The 19220-nt window shown below is 39.6% G+C and overlaps 1 pseudogene; it reads right to left on the reverse strand.

The window, feature by feature from the left end:
* Nucleotides 1–13478: 13478 nt before the first annotated feature.
* Nucleotides 13479–19220, reverse strand: part of LOC118381798 (cysteine-rich secretory protein LCCL domain-containing 1-like) — a 63164-nt pseudogene continuing 57422 nt past the window's right edge.

Genomic DNA, 19220 nt, shown 5'->3' on the forward strand with positions numbered 1-19220 from the left:
TCTAACATGTAATATCTAACAATTCTCCAACAAATCCCTTATACACACACATCTAAGTAAAGGAATGGAATAATAATATAAACATACAACTATTCAGTATGGATGACCAATGACAGAGCGGCACAGGCAAGATGCAATAGATGGTATAAAATATAGTATATTCACATGAGAAAAGCAATGTAAGATATGTATCATTATCAAGGTGACTAGTGATCCATTTATTAAAGTGACCAATGATTTCAAGTCTGTATGTTGGCAGCAGCCTCTCTGTGCTAGTGATGGCTGTTTAACAGTCTGATGGCCTTGAGATAGAAGCTGTTTTTCAGTCACTTGGCCCCAGCTTCGATGCACCTGTACTGACCTCGCCTTCTGGATGATAGCGGGGTGAACAGGCAGTGGCTCGGGTGGTTGTTGTACTTGATGATCTTCATGGCCTTCCTGTGACATCGGGTGGTTGTTGTACTTAATAATAACTACTTGATGATCTTTATGGCCTTCCTGTGACATCGGGTGGTTGTTGTACTTAATAATAACTACTTGATGATCTTCATGGCCTTCCTGTGACATCGGGTGGTTGTTGTACTTAATAATAACTACTTGATGATCTTCATGGCCTTCCTGTGACATCGGGTGCTGTAGGTGTCCTGGAGGACAGGTCGGTTTTAGGTAGTTTGCCCTCAGTTATGTGTGTGAAGACAACACCACCCTCTGGAGAGTTGTGCGCGGTGCAGTTGCTGTACCAGGTGGTGATGCAGCCCAATCAGTCCTGGTGCTGTTGATCAGTCTGTCGCATCGCTGTTGACCCACTCTTGAACTGCTCAGAAACAGATGTGGGTTTCCCAGCATGCTCATTTCATGTCACAACATCTCAATTGGGATTAGGTCTGGACTTTGACCAAACTTCAAATGTTTTTGCTTTTTAAATTGTGTGTTTTTGGATCATTGTCTTGGATCATTGTCACTGACATTCTCCTCTAGATTTCTCTGATACAGAGCAGATTTCATGGTTCCTTCTATTAAGGCATGTCGACAAGGCCCCGAGGCAGCAAATCATCCCCAAACCATCACACTGCCACCACCATGCTTGACCGTTGGTATGAGGTTCTTACTGTGGAATGCAGTGTTTGGTTTTCTCCAGGCATAATGGGACCCATGTCATCCAAAAGATGACTCAAGTTTGCCAAAAAAAGCATCTGGAAGCACCTGGATTATCATCAACACTCTTGGAAATTTTACCAAAACTTCCTGTTTCCATTAGAGTTTTTGAATGACTTTACTGGTATAAAAACTGTGGGTGGAAACTTGTTAGTGAATTGCAACAAAAAAAAATAAGTAATGTCCATTCGGAAAGTTTCCTAAAGCCGTTTCTTTCCTCTCATTAACGGGATGCAACTGAAGCAAACGTAGTTTGATTGAATCTTGAAAAGGGAATGACCACAGCACTTCGCAAAAAAGAATTGTGTATTGTTGTTGTTCTTGAAATTCGAATTCTAAATTGCGTCAGAATTCTTTCAGAACGTTGTCATGAAAAACATTAACTAAAAACATCATTGTTGTGCCGTAATGGAAAAGCTGTTACTAGACATTCTAAACACACCATTGTTGTGCCGTAATGGAAAAGCTGTTACTAGACATTCTAAACACACCATTGTTGTTCCGTATGGAAAAGCTGTTACTAGACATTCTAAACACACCATTGTTGTTCCGTATGGAAAAGCTGTTACTAGACATTCTAAACACACCATTGTTGTTCCGTAATGGAAAAGCTGTTACTAGACATTCTAAACACACCATTGTTGTTCCGTATGGAAAAGCTGTTACTAGACATTCTAAACACACCATTGTTGTTCCGTATGGAAAAGCTGTTACTAGACATTCTAAACACACCATTGTTGTTCCGTATGGAAAAGCTGTTACTAGACATTCTAAACACACCATTGTTGTTCCGTATGGAAAAGCTGTTACTAGACATTCTAAACACACCATTGTTGTTCCGTATGGAAAAGCTGTTACTAGACATTCTAAACACACCATTGTTGTTCCATATGGAAAAGCTGTTACTAGACATTCTAAACACACCATTGTTCTTCCGTATGGAAAAGCTGTTACGAGACATTCTAAACACACCATTGTTGTTCCATATGGAAAAGCTGTTACTAGACATTCTAAACACACCATTGTTGTTCCGTATGGAAAAGCTGTTACTAGACATTCTAAACACACCATTGTTGTGCCGTAATGGAAAAGCTGTTACTAGACATTCTAAACACACCATTGTTGTTCCGTATGGAAAAGCTGTTACTAGACATTCTAAACACACCATTGTTGTTCCGTATGGAAAAGCTGTTACTAGACATTCTAAACACACCATTGTTGTTCCGTATGGAAAAGCTGTTACTAGACATTCTAAACACACCATTGTTGTTCCGTATGGAAAAGCTGTTACTAGACATTCTAAACACACCATTGTTGTTCCGTATGGAAAAGCTGTTACTAGACATTCTAAACACACCATTGTTGTTCCGTATGGAAAAGCTGTTACTAGACATTCTAAACACACCATTGTTGTTCCGTATGGAAAAGCTGTTACTAGACATTCTAAACACACCATTGTTGTTCCGTAATGGAAAAGCTGTTACTAGACATTCTAAACACACCATTGTTGTTCCGTAATGGAAAAGCTGTTACTAGACATTCTAAACACACCATTGTTGTTCCGTATGGAAAAGCTGTTACTAGACATTCTAAACACACCATTGTTGTTCCGTATGGAAAAGCTGTTACTAGACATTCTAAACACACCATTGTTGTTCCGTATGGAAAAGCTGTTACTAGACATTCTAAACACACCATTGTTGTTCCGTATGGAAAAGCTGTTACTAGACATTCTAAACACACCATTGTTGTTCCGTAATGGAAAAGCTGTTACTAGACATTCTAAACACACCATTGTTGTTCCGTAATGGAAAAGCTGTTACTAGACATTCTAAACACACCATTGTTGTTCCGTATGGAAAAGCTGTTACTAGACATTCTAAACACACCATTGTTGTTCCGTATGGAAAAGCTGTTACTAGACATTCTAAACACACCATTGTTGTTCCGTAATGGAAAAGCTGTTACTAGACATTCTAAACACACCATTGTTGTTCCGTATGGAAAAGCTGTTACTAGACATTCTAAACACACCATTGTTGTTCCGTATGGAAAAGCTGTTACTAGACATTCTAAACACACCATTGTTGTGCCGTAATGGAAAAGCTGTTACTAGACATTCTAAACACACCATTGTTGTTCCGTATGGAAAAGCTGTTACTAGACATTCTAAACACACCACAGCCAACCTTTTGTCAGATCAGTGGATGTTTTTCAAGGTGCTGGAGAAAAATGAATATTTTATATATTTCCAGGAGACACAACACCTTGATATTGAAACACACACACACACACACACACACACACACACACACACACACACACACACACACACACACACACACACACACACACACACACACACACACACACACACACACACACACACACACACACACACACACACACACACACACACACACACACAGGCCTATCCAGCTCAAATGAACCTACTGCAGGTCGAACGTCTCAGAGACATTAGACTGTTTCACAGAAGAAAAGCCTTGTTTGTAATGTTCTAAATGATGTCTTCACTGAATGTTGTCAGAGGTAGGTTCATGTTTATTAAAGAACAACGAAGAACTACAATGCTGAGTCACTTTGTTGCTGAGATGAACACTTGGTAATTTCTCATTCAACGTGGTTCCTTCTGTTTATCCTCCAAAAAGAAACTGTATTTCAGGTGAACGTCAACCTCATGTTTTTTTGGGATCACGATGGAGAATTTTTCTTCTTTTTCCGGCTGTTAACTGTTTAATGTTACGTTAATTTGCCAAAGTAAAGGTATGAGAAAGGAACACAGACATTACCACTAGCACCAACAAAGTTACATTTATCAGTGTATGTCTGTGTCCAGGCCACGCCCCTACTTCCCATGTGCAGGCCTGGTATGATGAGGTGAAGGACTATTCCTTCCCTTACCCCCAGGAATGTGACCCCTACTGCCCCTTTAGATGTTCCGGCCCGGTCTGCACCCACTACACACAGGTAGGCAGCAGATCAAACCAAAAGTCAGAAAATAGGGGGGAAAAAACAAACTTGTAACTCATGATTAACTTAAACAAGGCTAACATGTTTATCGGGTGCCATCTGATATCTCTATCTCTCTCTCTGTGTGTGTGTGTGTGTGTGTGTGTGTGTGTGTGTGTGTGTGTGTGTGTGTGTGTGTGTGTGTGTGTGTGTGTGTGTGTGTGTGTGTGTGTGTGTGTGTGTGTGTGTGTGTGTGTGTGCTCGTTCTAATCTCCGTGGTGTACAATAACAGCACGAGACGTTCTATTGACTGTTTTGTCCATTTCCCACCCGGTCCAACAGACGCTAAAGTCATTTCGAATAGTCTGTTTCCACCTCATCCAAACCTGGTGCCCAGAGCAGGGTCAATAGCTTAAATTAACACGTTTCCCTGCACCTATCTCGTTGTATGTGACAAGGAAATGTATATATATTTTTTTAAACGTACTGTATCAATTCCACACATCTTAATTCTAGCGTCATGCCACATGCTACGGTTAGAGTTAAGACCCGTCCCAAATAGCATCCTATTACCTATATAGTGCGTTACTTTCGACCAAAGCCCTATGGGGCTTTTGGGACTCAGACTTACCCGTTTTGGATTTAGAGTTTTGTTTGGACGTTAGAGTTAAACTCTCCCGTGCCCATATCCACAGGAGACCCAGGCTCAGCTGGCTCCGGATGACAATACAACGTTAAGGGAACGTTTTGTGTAGACTGGACTCTCAAACCCTGGCTGGCAGCTTGTCTAGGAGATGGACAACTCGAATTATAACAAGTCCTCAACGGCTGAGCAGGCGGATACAGGAGTTCCATCTTCCAAACGGCTGGAAAGGTGGAAAGTTGAATGAAAGCAAAGAACATTTACGCACCTACTAAAATGTAAATGCCATTGAAAGAATTGGTCTAGTTTTGAAATTATTGTGTGGCTGGTTTTATTCAGAATGGTGATGGCCACCAAAGAGCTCCTGTCAGAGAGAATGGTGATGGCCACCAAAGAGCCCCTGTCAGAGAGAATGGTGATGGCCACCAAAGGGCTCCTGTCAGAGAGAATGGTGATGGCACCCAAAGGGCCCCTGTCAGAGAGAATGGTGATGGCCATCAAAGAGCTCCTGTCAGAGAGAATGGTGATGGCCACCAAAGAGCTCCTGTCAGAGAGAATGGTGATGGCCACCAAAGAGCCCCTGTCAGAGAGAATGGTGATGGCCGCCAAAGAGCTCCTGTCAGAGAGAATGGTGATGGCCACCAAAGAGCTCCTGTCAGAGAGAATGGTGATGGCCACCAAAGAGCCCCTGTCAGAGAGAATGGTGATGGCCACCAAAGGGCCCCTGTCAGAGAGAATGGTGATGGCCACCAAAGGGCCCCTGTCAGAGAGAATGGTGATGGCCACCAAAGAGCTCCTGTCAGAGAGACTGGTGATGGCCACCAAAGAGCTCCTGTCAGAGAGAATGGTGATGGCCACCAAAGAGCTCCTCTCAGAGAGATGGTGATGGCCGCCAAAGAGCTCCTGTCAGAGAGAATGGTGATGGCCGCCAAAGAGCTCCTGTCAGAGAGAATGGTGATGGCCACCAAAGAGCTCCTGTCAGAGAGACTGGTGATGGCCACCAAAGAGCTCCTGTCAGAGAGAATGGTGATGGCCACCAAAGAGCTCCTGTCAGAGAGAATGGTGATGGCCACCAAATGGCTCCTGTCAGAGAGAATGGTGATGGCCGCCAAAGGGCTCCTGTCAGAGAGAATGGTGATGGCCGTCAAAGAGCTCCTGTCAGAGAGACTGGTGATGGCCACCAAAGAGCTCCTGTCAGAGAGAATGGTGATGGCCACCAAATGGCTCCTGTCAGAGAGAATGGTGATGGCCACCAAAGAGCTCCTGTCAGAGAGAATGGTGATGGCCACCAAAGAGCTCCTGTCAGAGAGAATGGTGATGGCCACCAAAGAGCTCCTGTCAGAGAGAATGGTGATGGCCACCAAAGGGCTCCTGTCAGAGAGAATGGTGATGGCCGCCAAAGGGCTCCTGTCAGAGAGAATGGTGATGGCCGTCAAAGAGCTCCTGTCAGAGAGACTGGTGATGGCCACCAAAGAGCTCCTGTCAGAGAGAATGGTGATGGCCACCAAAGAGCTCCTGTCAGAGAGAATGGTGATGGCCACCAAAGAGCTCCTGTCAGAGAGAATGGTGATGGCCACCAAAGAGCTCCTGTCAGAGAGAATGGTGATGGCCACCAAAGAGCTCCTGTCAGAGAGAATGGTGATGGCCACCAAAGAGCTCCTGTCAGAGAGAATGGTGATGGCCACCAAAGAGCTCCTGTCAGAGAGAATGGTGATGGCCGTCAAAGAGCTCCTGTCAGAGAGACTGGTGATGGCCACCAAAGAGCTCCTGTCAGAGAGACTGGTGATGGCCACCAAAGGGCTCCTGTCAGAGAGAATGGTGATGGCCACCAAAGAGCTCCTGTCAGAGAGAATGGTGATGGCCACCAAAGAGCTCCTGTCAGAGAGACTGGTGATGGCCACCAAAGAGCTCCTGTCAGAGAGAATGGTGATGGCCACCAAAGAGCTCCTGTCAGAGAGAATGGTGATGGCCACCAAAGAGCTCCTGTCAGAGAGACTGGTGATGGCCACCAAAGAGCTCCTGTCAGAGAGACTGGTGATGGCCACCAAAGAGCTCCTGTCAGAGAGAATGGTGATGGCCACCAAAGGGCTCCTGTCAGAGAGAATGGTGATGGCCACCAAAGGGCTCCTGTCAGAGAGAATGGTGATGGCCACCAAAGAGCTCCTGTCAGAGAGAATGGTGATGGCCGCCAAAGAGCTCCTGTCAGAGAGAATGGTGATGGCCACCAAAGAGCTCCTGTCAGAGAGAATGGTGATGGCCGCCAAAGAGCTCCTGTCAGAGAGAATGGTGATGGCCACCAAAGAGCTCCTGTCAGAGAGAATGGTGATGGCCGCCAAAGAGCTCCTGTCAGAGAGAATGGTGATGGCCACCAAAGGGCTCCTGTCAGAAAGACTCAGATTCAGGACTTCTCTTTGATCACTTTGCTCTGTTTCATTTTGGCAGAGGTGAGTCATGGAGGACATTGAAGTAATAGTAGGTAGTGTGACGCATACTTCTGGTCCTCAGGTTGCTGTTCAATTCATCGTTTAGAGTGGTGTGTGTATGGCAGCCATCTTAATATGGTCAACTGGTGACTACCTGACTTGCCAGGTGACTTGTCAGGTGTCAGGTGACTTGTCAGGTGACTTGTCATGTGACTTGGCTACCATTTCTTCAGAGGCACTTTGTCAATGTGACAGGGAGTTTAATAGTGAACTGTGCATTTACTTCAGAATATACGCAACTGTCATAGTGGTACTAAATGGTGTAGTGGTATACTGTAGTACTAAATGGTGTAGTGGTATACTGTAGTACTAAATGGTATAATGGTATACTGTAGTAGTAAATTGTGTAGTGGTATACTGTAGTAGTAAATGGTATAGTGGTATACTGTAGTAGTAAATTGTGTAGTGGTATAATGTTAAAGTGGTATACTGTAGTAGTAAATGGTATAATGGTATACTGTAGTAGTAAATGGTATAGTGGTATACTGTAGTAGTAAATGGTATAGTGGTATACTGTAGCAGTAAATGGTATAGTGGTATACTGTAGTAGTAAATGGTATAGTGGTATACTGTAGTAGTAAATGGTATAGTGGTATACTGTAGTAGTAAATGGTATAGTGGTATACTGTAGTAGTAAATGGTATAGTGGTATACTGTAGTAGTAAATGGTATAATGGTATACTGTAGCAGTAAATGGTATAGTGGTATACTGTAGTAGTAAATGGTATAGTGGTATACTGTAGTAGTAAATGGTATAATGGTATACTGTAGTAGTAAATGGTATAGTGGTATACTGTAGTAGTAAATGGTATAATGGTATACTGTAGCAGTAAATGGTATAGTGGTATACTGTAGTAGTAAATGGTATAGTGGTATACTGTAGTAGTAAATGGTATAATGGTATACTGTAGTAGTAAATGGTATAGTGGTATACTGTAGTAGTAAATGGTATAGTGGTATACTGTAGTAGTAAATGGTATAATGGTATACTGTAGTAGTAAATGGTATAGTGGTATACTGTAGTAGTAAATGGTGTAGTGGTATACTGTAGTAGTAAATGGTATAGTGGTATACTGTAGTAGTAAATGGTATAGTGGTATACTGTAGTAGTAAATGGTATAGTGGTATACTGTAGTAGTAAATGGTATAGTGGTATACTGTAGTAGTAAATGGTATAGTGGTATACTGTAGTAGTAAATGGTATAATGGTATACTGTAGTAGTAAATGGTATAGTGGTATACTGTAGTAGTAAATGGTATAGTGGTATACTGTAGTAGTAAATGGTATATTGGTATACTGTAGTAGTAAATTGTGTAGTGGTATACTGTAGTAGTAAATGGTATAATGGTATACTGTAGTAGTAAATGGTATAATGGTATACTGTAGTAGTAAATGGTCTAATGGTATACTGTAGTAGTAAATTGTGTAGTGGTATACTGTAGTAGTAAATGGTATAGTGGTATACTGTAGTAGTAAATGGTATAATGGTATACTGTAGTAGTAAATGGTATAATGGTATACTGTAGTAGTAAATGGTATAATGGTATACTGTAGTAGTAAATGGTATAATGGTATAATGTTAAAGTGGTATACTGTAGTAGTAAATGGTATAGTGGTATACTGTAGTAGTAAATGGTATAGTGGTATACTGTAGTAGTAAATGGTATAATGGTATACTGTAGTAGTAAATGGTATAGTGGTATACTGTAGTAGTAAATGGTATAATGGTATACTGTAGTAGTAAATGGTATAGTGGTATACTGTAGTAGTAAATGGTATAATGGTATACTGTAGTAGTAAATGGTATAGTGGTATACTGTAGTAGTAAATGGTATAGTGGTATACTGTAGTAGTAAATGGTATAGTGGTATACTGTAGTAGTAAATGGTATAGTGGTATACTGTAGTAGTAAATGGTATAATGGTATACTGTAGTAGTAAATGGTATAGTGGTATACTGTAGTAGTAAATGGTATAATGGTATACTGTAGTACTAAATGGTATAGTGGTATACTGTAGTAGTAAATGGTATAGTGGTATACTGTAGTAGTAAATGGTATAATGGTATACTGTAGTAGTAAATGGTATAGTGGTATACTGTAGTAGTAAATGGTATAATGGTATACTGTAGTAGTAAATGGTATAATGGTATACTGTAGTACTAAATGGTATAGTGGTATACTGTAGTAGTAAATGGTATAATGGTATAATGTTAAAGTGGTATACTGTAGTACTAAATGGTATAGTGGTATACTGTAGTAGTAAATGGTATAGTGGTATACTGTAGTAGTAAATGGTATAGTGGTATACTGTAGTAGTAAATGGTATAGTGGTATACTGTAGTAGTAAATGGTATAATGGTATACTGTAGTACTAAATGGTATAGTGGTATACTGTAGTAGTAAATGGTATAGTGGTATACTGTAGTAGTAAATGGTATAGTGGTATAATGTTAAAGTGGTATACTGTAGTACTAAATGGTATAGTGGTATACTGTAGTAGTAAATGGTATAATGGTATACTGTAGTAGTAAATGGTATAGTGGTATACTGTAGTAGTAAATGGTATAGTGGTATACTGTAGTAGTAAATGGTATAATGGTATACTGTAGTACTAAATGGTATAGTGGTATACTGTAGTAGTAAATGGTATAATGGTATAATGTTAAAGTGGTATACTGTAGTACTAAATGGTATAGTGGTATACTGTAGTAGTAAATGGTATAATGGTATACTGTAGTAGTAAATGGTATAATGGTATACTGTAGTAGTAAATGGTATAGTGGTATACTGTAGTAGTAAATGGTATAGTGGTATACTGTAGTAGTAAATGGTATAATGGTATACTGTAGTAGTAAATGGTATAATGGTATACTGTAGTAGTAAATGGTATAGTGGTATACTGTAGTAGTAAATGGTATAATGGTATACTGTAGTAGTAAATGGTATAATGGTATACTGTAGTAGTAAATGGTATAATGGTATACTGTAGTAGTAAATGGTATAATGGTATAAATTGTGTAGTGGTATACTGTAGTAGTAAATGGTATAGTGGTATACTGTAGTAGTAAATGGTATAATGGTATACTGTAGTAGTAAATGGTATAGTGGTATACTGTAGTAGTAAATGGTATAGTGGTATACTGTAGTAGTAAATGGTATAATGGTATACTGTAGTAGTAAATGGTATAGTGGTATACTGTAGTAGTAAATGGTATAGTGGTATACTGTAGTAGTAAATGGTATAATGGTATACTGTAGTAGTAAATGGTATAGTGGTATACTGTAGTAGTAAATGGTATAATGGTATACTGTAGTAGTAAATGGTATAATGGTATACTGTAGCAGTAAATGGTATAGTGGTATACTGTAGTAGTAAATGGTATAATGGTATACTGTAGTAGTAAATGGTATAGTGGTATACTGTAGTAGTAAATGGTATAATGGTATACTGTAGTAGTAAATGGTATAATGGTATACTGTTAAAGTGGTATACTGTAGTAGTAAATGGTATAGTGGTATACTGTAGTAGTAAATGGTATAGTGGTATACTGTAGTAGTAAATGGTATAATGGTATACTGTAGTAGTAAATGGTATAATGGTATACTGTAGTAGTAAATGGTATAATGGTATACTGTAGTAGTAAATGGTATAATGGTATACTGTAGTAGTAAATGGTATAGTGGTATACTGTAGTAGTAAATGGTATAATGGTATACTGTAGTAGTAAATGGTGTAGTGGTATACTGTAGTAGTAAATGGTATAATGGTATACTGTAGTAGTAAATGGTATAGTGGTATACTGTAGTAGTAAATGGTATAGTGGTATACTGTAGTAGTAAATGGTATAATGGTATACTGTAGCAGTAAATGGTATAGTGGTATACTGTAGTAGTAAATGGTATAATGGTATACTGTATTAGTAAATGGTATAATGGTATACTGTAGCAGTAAATGGTATAGTGGTATACTGTAGTAGTAAATGGTATAATGGTATACTGTAGCAGTAAATGGTATAATGGTATACTGTAGCACTAAATGGTATAGTGGTATACTGTAGTAGTAAATGGTATAATGTCATACTGTAGCAGTAAATGGTATAGTGGTATACTGTAGTAGTAAATGGTATAGTGGTATACTGTAGTAGTAAATGGTATAATGTCATACTGTAGCAGTAAATGGTATAGTGGTATACTGTAGTAGTAAATGGTATAATGGTATACTGTAGTAGTAAATGGTATAGTGGTATACTGTAGCAGTAAATGGTATAGTGGTATACTGTAGTAGTAAATGGTATAATGGTATACTGTAGTAGTAAATGGTATAGTGGTATACTGTAGTAGTAAATGGTATAGTGGTATACTGTAGTAGTAAATGGTCTAATGGTATACTGTAGTAGTAAATGGTATAGTGGTATACTGTAGCAGTAAATGGTATAGTGGTATACTGTAGTAGTAAATGGTATAGTGGTATACTGTAGTAGTAAATGGTATAGTGGTATACTGTAGTACTAAATGGTATAATGGTATACTGTAGTAGTAAATTGTGTAGTGGTATACTGTAGTAGTAAATTGTGTAGTGGTATACTATAGTAGTAAATGGTATAGTGGTATACTGTAGTAGTAAATGGTATAGTGGTATAATGTAGTAGTAAATGGTGTAGTGGTATACTGTAGTAGTAAATGGTATAATGGTATACTGTAGTAGTAAATGGTATAATGGTATACTATAGTAGTAAATGGTATAGTGTTATACTGTAGTAGTAAATGGTATAATGGTATACTGTAGTAGTAAATGGTATAATGGTATACTGTAGTAGTAAATGGTATAGTGGTATACTGTAGTAGTAAATGGTATAATGGTATACTGTAGTAGTAAATGGTATAATGGTATACTGTAGTAGTAAATGGTATAATGGTATACTGTAGTAGTAAATGGTATAGTGTTATACTGTAGTAGTAAATGGTATAGTGTTATACTGTAGTAGTAAATGGTATAATGGTATACTGTAGTAGTAAATGGTATAGTGTTATACTGTAGTAGTAAATGGTATAATGGTATACTGTAGTAGTAAATGGTATAATGGTATACTGTAGTAGTAAATGGTATAGTGGTATACTGTAGTAGTAAATGGTATAGTGGTATACTGTAGTAGTAAATGGTATAGTGGTATACTGTAGTAGTAAATGGTATATTGGTATACTGTAGTAGTAAATGGTGTAGTGGTATACTGTAGTAGTAAATGGTATAATGGTATACTGTAGTAGTAAATGGTATAATGGTATACTGTAGTAGGAAATGGTATAGTGGTATACTGTAGTAGTAAATGGTATATTGGTATACTGTAGTAGTAAATTGTGTAGTGGTATACTGTAGTAGTAAATGGTATAGTGGTATACTGTAGTAGTAAATGGTATAATGGTATACTGTAGTAGTAAATTGTGTAGTGGTATACTGTAGTAGTAAATGGTATAGTGGTATAATGTTAAAGTGGTATACTATAGTAGTAAATGGTATAGTGGTATACTGTAGTAGTAAATTGTATAATGGTATACTGTAGTAGTAAATGGTATAGTGGTATACTGTAGTACTAAATGGTATAATGGTATACTGTAGTAGTAAATTGTGTAGTGGTATACTGTAGTAGTAAATGGTATAGTGGTATACTGTAGTAGTAAATGGTATAATGGTATACTGTAGTAGTAAATGGTATAATGGTATACTGTAGTAGTAAATGGTATAATGGTATACTGTAGTAGTAAATGGTATAATGGTATACTGTAGTACTAAATGGTATAATGGTATACTGTAGTAGTAAATTGTGTAGCGGTATACTGTAGTAGTAAATGGTATAATGGTATACTGTAGTAGTAAATGGTATACTGGTATACTGTATTAGTAAATGGTATATTGGTTGGCGTGGTTACACTAGGTCTGCAGTTGTGAGGCCGGTTGAACTAAAACTACACTGTAGGTGGCTTATGGTAGAGAAATGAACATTGAATTCTCTGGCAACAGCTCTGTTGGACATTCTTGCAGTCAACGTGCCAATTGCACTCTCCTTCAAAACAGTGGTGTTGTGTTGTGTGTGTCAAAATTGTCCATTTACTGTCCCTACGGTGTACCCATGTAAGGCTGTTTAATCGTCTTCTTGATATGCCACACTTTTCAGGTGAAGGGATTATTTTGGCAAAGGAGAACACTTTGAGAGAAATAAAACTCTGTGACGATTTCTGAGATCTTTTATTTCAGCTCATGGAACAACACTTGTTGCATTTATATTTTTTTGTTCAATTGTTACACGTGATATAATCTTGCTATGTCACATCATTGGGCAAAACACAGAGCCCTAGACATAACAAAACCGTAAACACAACATCTCTATGAAGTACTCTCTATGGGAATATTACTGCATATTAAAAACATACCTTGACTTACTCCTTGATACCACTGGTAGAAAAACAGCATGTTTCAAATAAAACCTACTGATGTTGTTTAGAAAGGTAAACACAAAACCCCCACAGATAATAACGCGGGCCACAGACAGAAGTAGGTCCAATCTGACATACGGTATAAAATAATGATATTCCTTTAAGTGCTAAGTTGTATATTGTATATTCATATTCATATATTCATATATTGTATATAACATATTGTATATGTTATCTCTGTTATATTCTGTTGTTGTAATATTGGATATCAGTTCAGTTCTACAGGCAAGACGATAATAACAAAACCAACAACACCACATATATATATATATATATATATATATATATATATATATATATATATATATATATATATATATATATATATATATATATATATATATATATATATAAATACACAGTACCAGACGTTTGGACACACCTACTCATTCCAGGGGTTTTCTTCATTTGTTCCTATATTCTACATTGTCGAAAAATAGTGAAGAAATCAGAACTATGAAATAACACATATGGAATCATGTAGTAAGCAACAAAAAAAGTGTTAAACAAATCAAAATATATTTTATATTTGAGGTTCTTCAAAGTAGCCACCCTTTACCTTGATGACAGCTTTGCACACTCTTGGCCTTCTCTCAACCAGCTTCATGAGGTAGTCACCTGGAATGCATTTCAATTAACAGGTGTGCCTTGTTAAATGTTAATTTGTGGAATTTCTTTCCTTCTTAATGCGTTTGAGAAAATCAGTTGTGTTGTGACAAGGTATGGGTGTTATACAGAATATAGTTTTATTTCATAAAAACACAAATATACATCATGGTAAGAACTGCTCAAATAAGCAAAGAGAAACGACAGTCTATCATTACTTTAAGACATGAAGGTCAGTCAATACGGAACATTCCAATAACTTTTCATGTTTATTTAAGTGCAGTCGCAAAAACCATCAAGCGCCATGGTAAAACTGACTCGCATGAGGACCGCCACAGGAAAGGAAGACCCAGAGTTACCTCTGCTGCAGAGGATCAGTTCATTAGAGTTAACCGGCTCTCATGAGGACCACCACAGGAAAGGAAGACCCAGAGTTACCTCTGCTGCAGAGGATACGTTCATTAGAGTTACCAGCCTCAGATTACACCCCAAATAAATGCTTCACAGAGTTCAGGTCACAAACACATCAACTGTTCCGAGACTGTGAATCAGGCCTTGATGGTTGAATTTCTGCAAAGAAACCGCTATTAAAGGACACCATTAAAAATAAAAGACTTGCTTGGGCCAAGAAACACGAGCAATGGACATTAGACCAGTGGAAATCTGTCCTTTGGTCTGATGAGTCCCAATTTGAGATTCTTGGTTTCAACCGCCGTGTCTGTGAGAGGCAGAGTAGGTGAACGGATGCTCTCCACTTGTTTAGTTCCCACCGTGAAGCATGGAGGAGGAGGTGTGATGGTGCTTTGCTGATGACACTGTCGGTGATTTATTTAGATTTCAAGGTACACTTAACCAGCCTGGCTACCATAGCTATCTGCAGCGATATGCCATCCCATCTGGTTTGCGCTTAGTGGGACTATCATTTGTTTTTCAACAGGACAATGACCCAACACACCTCCAGGCTGTGTAAGGGCTATTTGGCCATGCAGGGTGATGGAGTGCTGCATCAGACGACCTGGCCTCCACAAACCCCTGACCACAACCAAATTGAGATGGTTTGGGATGAGTTTGACCACAGAGTGAAGGAAAAGCAGCCAACAAAGGCTCAGCATATGTGGGAACTTCAAGACTGTTGGAAAAGCATTTCAGGTGAAACTCGTTGAGATAATGTCAAGAGTGTGCAAAGCTGTCATCAAGGCAAAGGGTGGCTATTTGAAGAATCTAAAATATATATTATATTTTGAATTTGCTTAACACTTTTACTACATGATTCCATATGTGTTATTTCATAGTTTTGATGTCTTCACTATTATTCTACAATGTAGAAAGCAGTTCAAATAAAGAAATACCCTGGAATGAGTAGCTGTGTCCAGACTTTTGACTGGTACTGCACTTTACAGTTTAAAGTAATTCTAGCAATTACATCACACATATACAGTTTATAAAATGAACCAGATGACATTTAAACATTGAAACGGGACTGCACTGAGCACCAGCCTTGCTCTCTCCCATCCCTCTTCATTCAGCGATGCCCGTACCTGTGATAAATGTCTATAGTTTCCGTGGAGACGTCCTCTGACGTCGCAGCTGGTGAAAAGGCCAGATAAACGTTTCAGTCATTTTCAGCTTTTGACAGCAGAGGTGAGGGTTCACGGCCCATTCAACCAAACGGACAGCAGAGATGAGGGTTCACGGCCCATTCAACCAAACGGACAGCAGAGATGATTGATTCTGTGTTTGGTAAGAGAGGAGAGATGGAGCCCCTGACCTTCGGAACACGTAACACTCAGTCAGAACACAGAACACTCAGTCGGAACAATCAGCCAGAATTTGGAACACTCATTCAGAACACGGAACACTCAGTCAAACACAGAACACTCAGTCAGAACACAGAACACTCAGTCAAAACATGGAACACTCAGTCAAAACATGGAACACTCAGTCAGAACATGGAACACTCAGTCAAAACATGGAACACTCAGTCAGAACACAGAACACTCAGTCAGAACACAGAACACGCAGTCAGAACACGGAAAACTCAGTCAAAACACAGAACACTCAGTCAAAACACAGTACACTCAGTCAGAACACAGAACACTCAGTCAGAACACAGAACACTCAGTCAAAACACAGAACACTCAGTCAAAACACGGAACACTCAGTCAGAACACGGAACACTCAGCCAGAACATGGAACACTCAGTCAAAACATGGAACACTCAGTCAAAACATGGAACACTCAGTCAGAACACAGAACACTCAGTCAGAACACAGAACAATCAGTCAGAACACAGAACACTCAGTCAGAACACAGAACACTCAGTCAGAACACAGAAAACTCAGTCAGAACACAGAACACTCAGTCAGAACACAGAACACTCAGTCAGAACACAGAACACTCAGTCAAAACATGGAACAATCAGTCAGAACACAGAACACTCAGTCAGAACACAGAACACTCAGTCAAAACACGGAACACTGAGTCAAAACATGGAACACTCAGTCAAAACATGGAACAATCATTCAGAACACAGAACACTCAGTCAGAACACAGAACACTCAGTCAAAACACAGAAAACTCATTCAAAACACGGAACACTCAGTCAAAACATGGAACACTCAGTCAGAACACAGAACACTCAGTCAGAACACGGAACACTCAGTCAGAACACAGAACACTCAGTCAGAACACAGAACACTCAGTCAAAACACAGAAAACTCAGTCAAAACACGGAACACTCAGTCAAAACATGGAACACTCAGTCAGAACACAGAACAATCAGTCAGAACACAGAACACTCAGTCAGAACACAGAACACTCAGTCGGAAGACTCAGTCAGAACATGGAGCACTCAGCCAGAACATGGAACACTCAGTCAGAACACGGAACACTCAGTCAGAACACGGAACACTCAGTCAGAACACGGAACACTCAGTCGGAAGACTCAGTCAGAACATGGAACACTCAGTCAAAACATGGAACACTCAGTCAGAACACGGAACACTCAGTCAGAACACAGAACACTCAGTCAGAACACAGAACACTCAGTCAGAACACAGAAAACTCAGTCAGAACACAGAACACTCAGTCAGAACACAGAACACTCAGTCAGAACACAGAACACTCAGTCAAAACATGGAACAATCAGTCAGAACACAGAACACTCAGTCAGAACACAGAACACTCAGTCAAAACACGGAACACTGAGTCAAAACATGGAACACTCAGTCAAAACATGGAACAATCATTCAGAACACAGAACACTCAGTCAGAACACAGAACACTCAGTCAAAACACAGAAAACTCAGTCAAAACACGGAACACTCAGTCAAAACATGGAACACTCAGTCAGAACACAGAACAATCAGTCAGAACACAGAACACTCAGTCAGAACACAGAACACTCAGTCGGAAGACTCAGTCAGAACATGGAGCACTCAGCCAGAACATGGAACACTCAGTCAGAACACGGAACACTCAGTCAGAACACGGAACACTCAGTCAGAACACGGAACACTCAGTCAGAACACGGAACACTCAGTCAGAACACGGAACACTCAGTCAGAACACGGAACACTCAGTCGGAAGACTCAGTCAGAACATGGAACACTCAGTCAAAACACGGAACACTCAGTCAAAACATGGAACACTCAGTCAGAACACGGAACACTCAGTCGGAACACTCAGTCAGAACATGGAACACACAGTCAAAACACGGAACACTCAGTCAAAACATGGAACACTCAGTCAGAACACGGAACACTCAGTCGGAAGACTCAGTCAGAACATGGAACACTCAGCCAGAACATGGAACACTCAGTCAGAACACGGAACATTCAGATCACAGCAAACACCCGGAATGCCTTTCCTCCTGGTGGGTTCTGAAGACTGGTGGGGAGAGCGGAGGGGAGGGGGAGAGATGAGGGGTGAGAGGGAGAGGAGGAGTGGACAGAAAACAGGAATCAGTCAGGCTGCCTGTGAAATGCGTCAGAATCTCACCGTCCTGGATGTTCTACCCAGACAGACAGACAGACAGACAGACAGACATAAGGACAGCTGATAAACACAAACAAACACAGCTGATAAACACAAACAAACACAGCTGACCAGACTGTTTCACAGAGAAACATCGATGTTAACCATGAACGCCAGCCGCTCGATGATAGACGCCGCGACACAAAGAAATACAAGTCTTTGCTGTTTCAACAAACTGATAAAACAGATATACTTAAGTTTACGCCATCTTGAAAAAAGAAAGACACAGGGACGTGCAGCTTTTACACAAATAGAGAGACGATAGACTGACACAAATAGAGAGACGACAGACTGACACAAATAGAGACACGACAGACTGACACAAATAGAGAGATGACAGACTGACACAAATAGAGAGACGACAGACTGACACAAATAGAGAGACGACAGACTGACACAAATAGAGACATGACAGACGACAGACTGACACACATAGAGAGATGACAGACTGACACAAATAGAGACATGACAGACTGACACAAATAGAGAGATGACAGACTGACACAAATAGAGAGACGACAGACTGACACAAATAGAGAGACGACAGACTGACACAAATAGAGAGATGGCAGACTGACACAAATAGAGAGATGACAGACTGACACAAATAGAGAGATGACAGACTGATACAAATAGAGAGACGACAGACTGACACAAATAGAGAGATGACAGACTGACACAAATAGAGAGACGACAGACTGACACAAATAGAGAGATGGCAGACTGACACAAGTAGAGACATGACAGACTGACACAAATAGAGAGACGACAGACTGACACAAATAGAGACACGACAGACTGACACAAATAGAGAGACGACAGACTGACACAAATAGA

Source organism: Oncorhynchus keta, chromosome 4 (assembly GCF_023373465.1).
Source record: "Oncorhynchus keta strain PuntledgeMale-10-30-2019 chromosome 4, Oket_V2, whole genome shotgun sequence".
Taxonomy (NCBI): domain Eukaryota; kingdom Metazoa; phylum Chordata; class Actinopteri; order Salmoniformes; family Salmonidae; genus Oncorhynchus; species Oncorhynchus keta.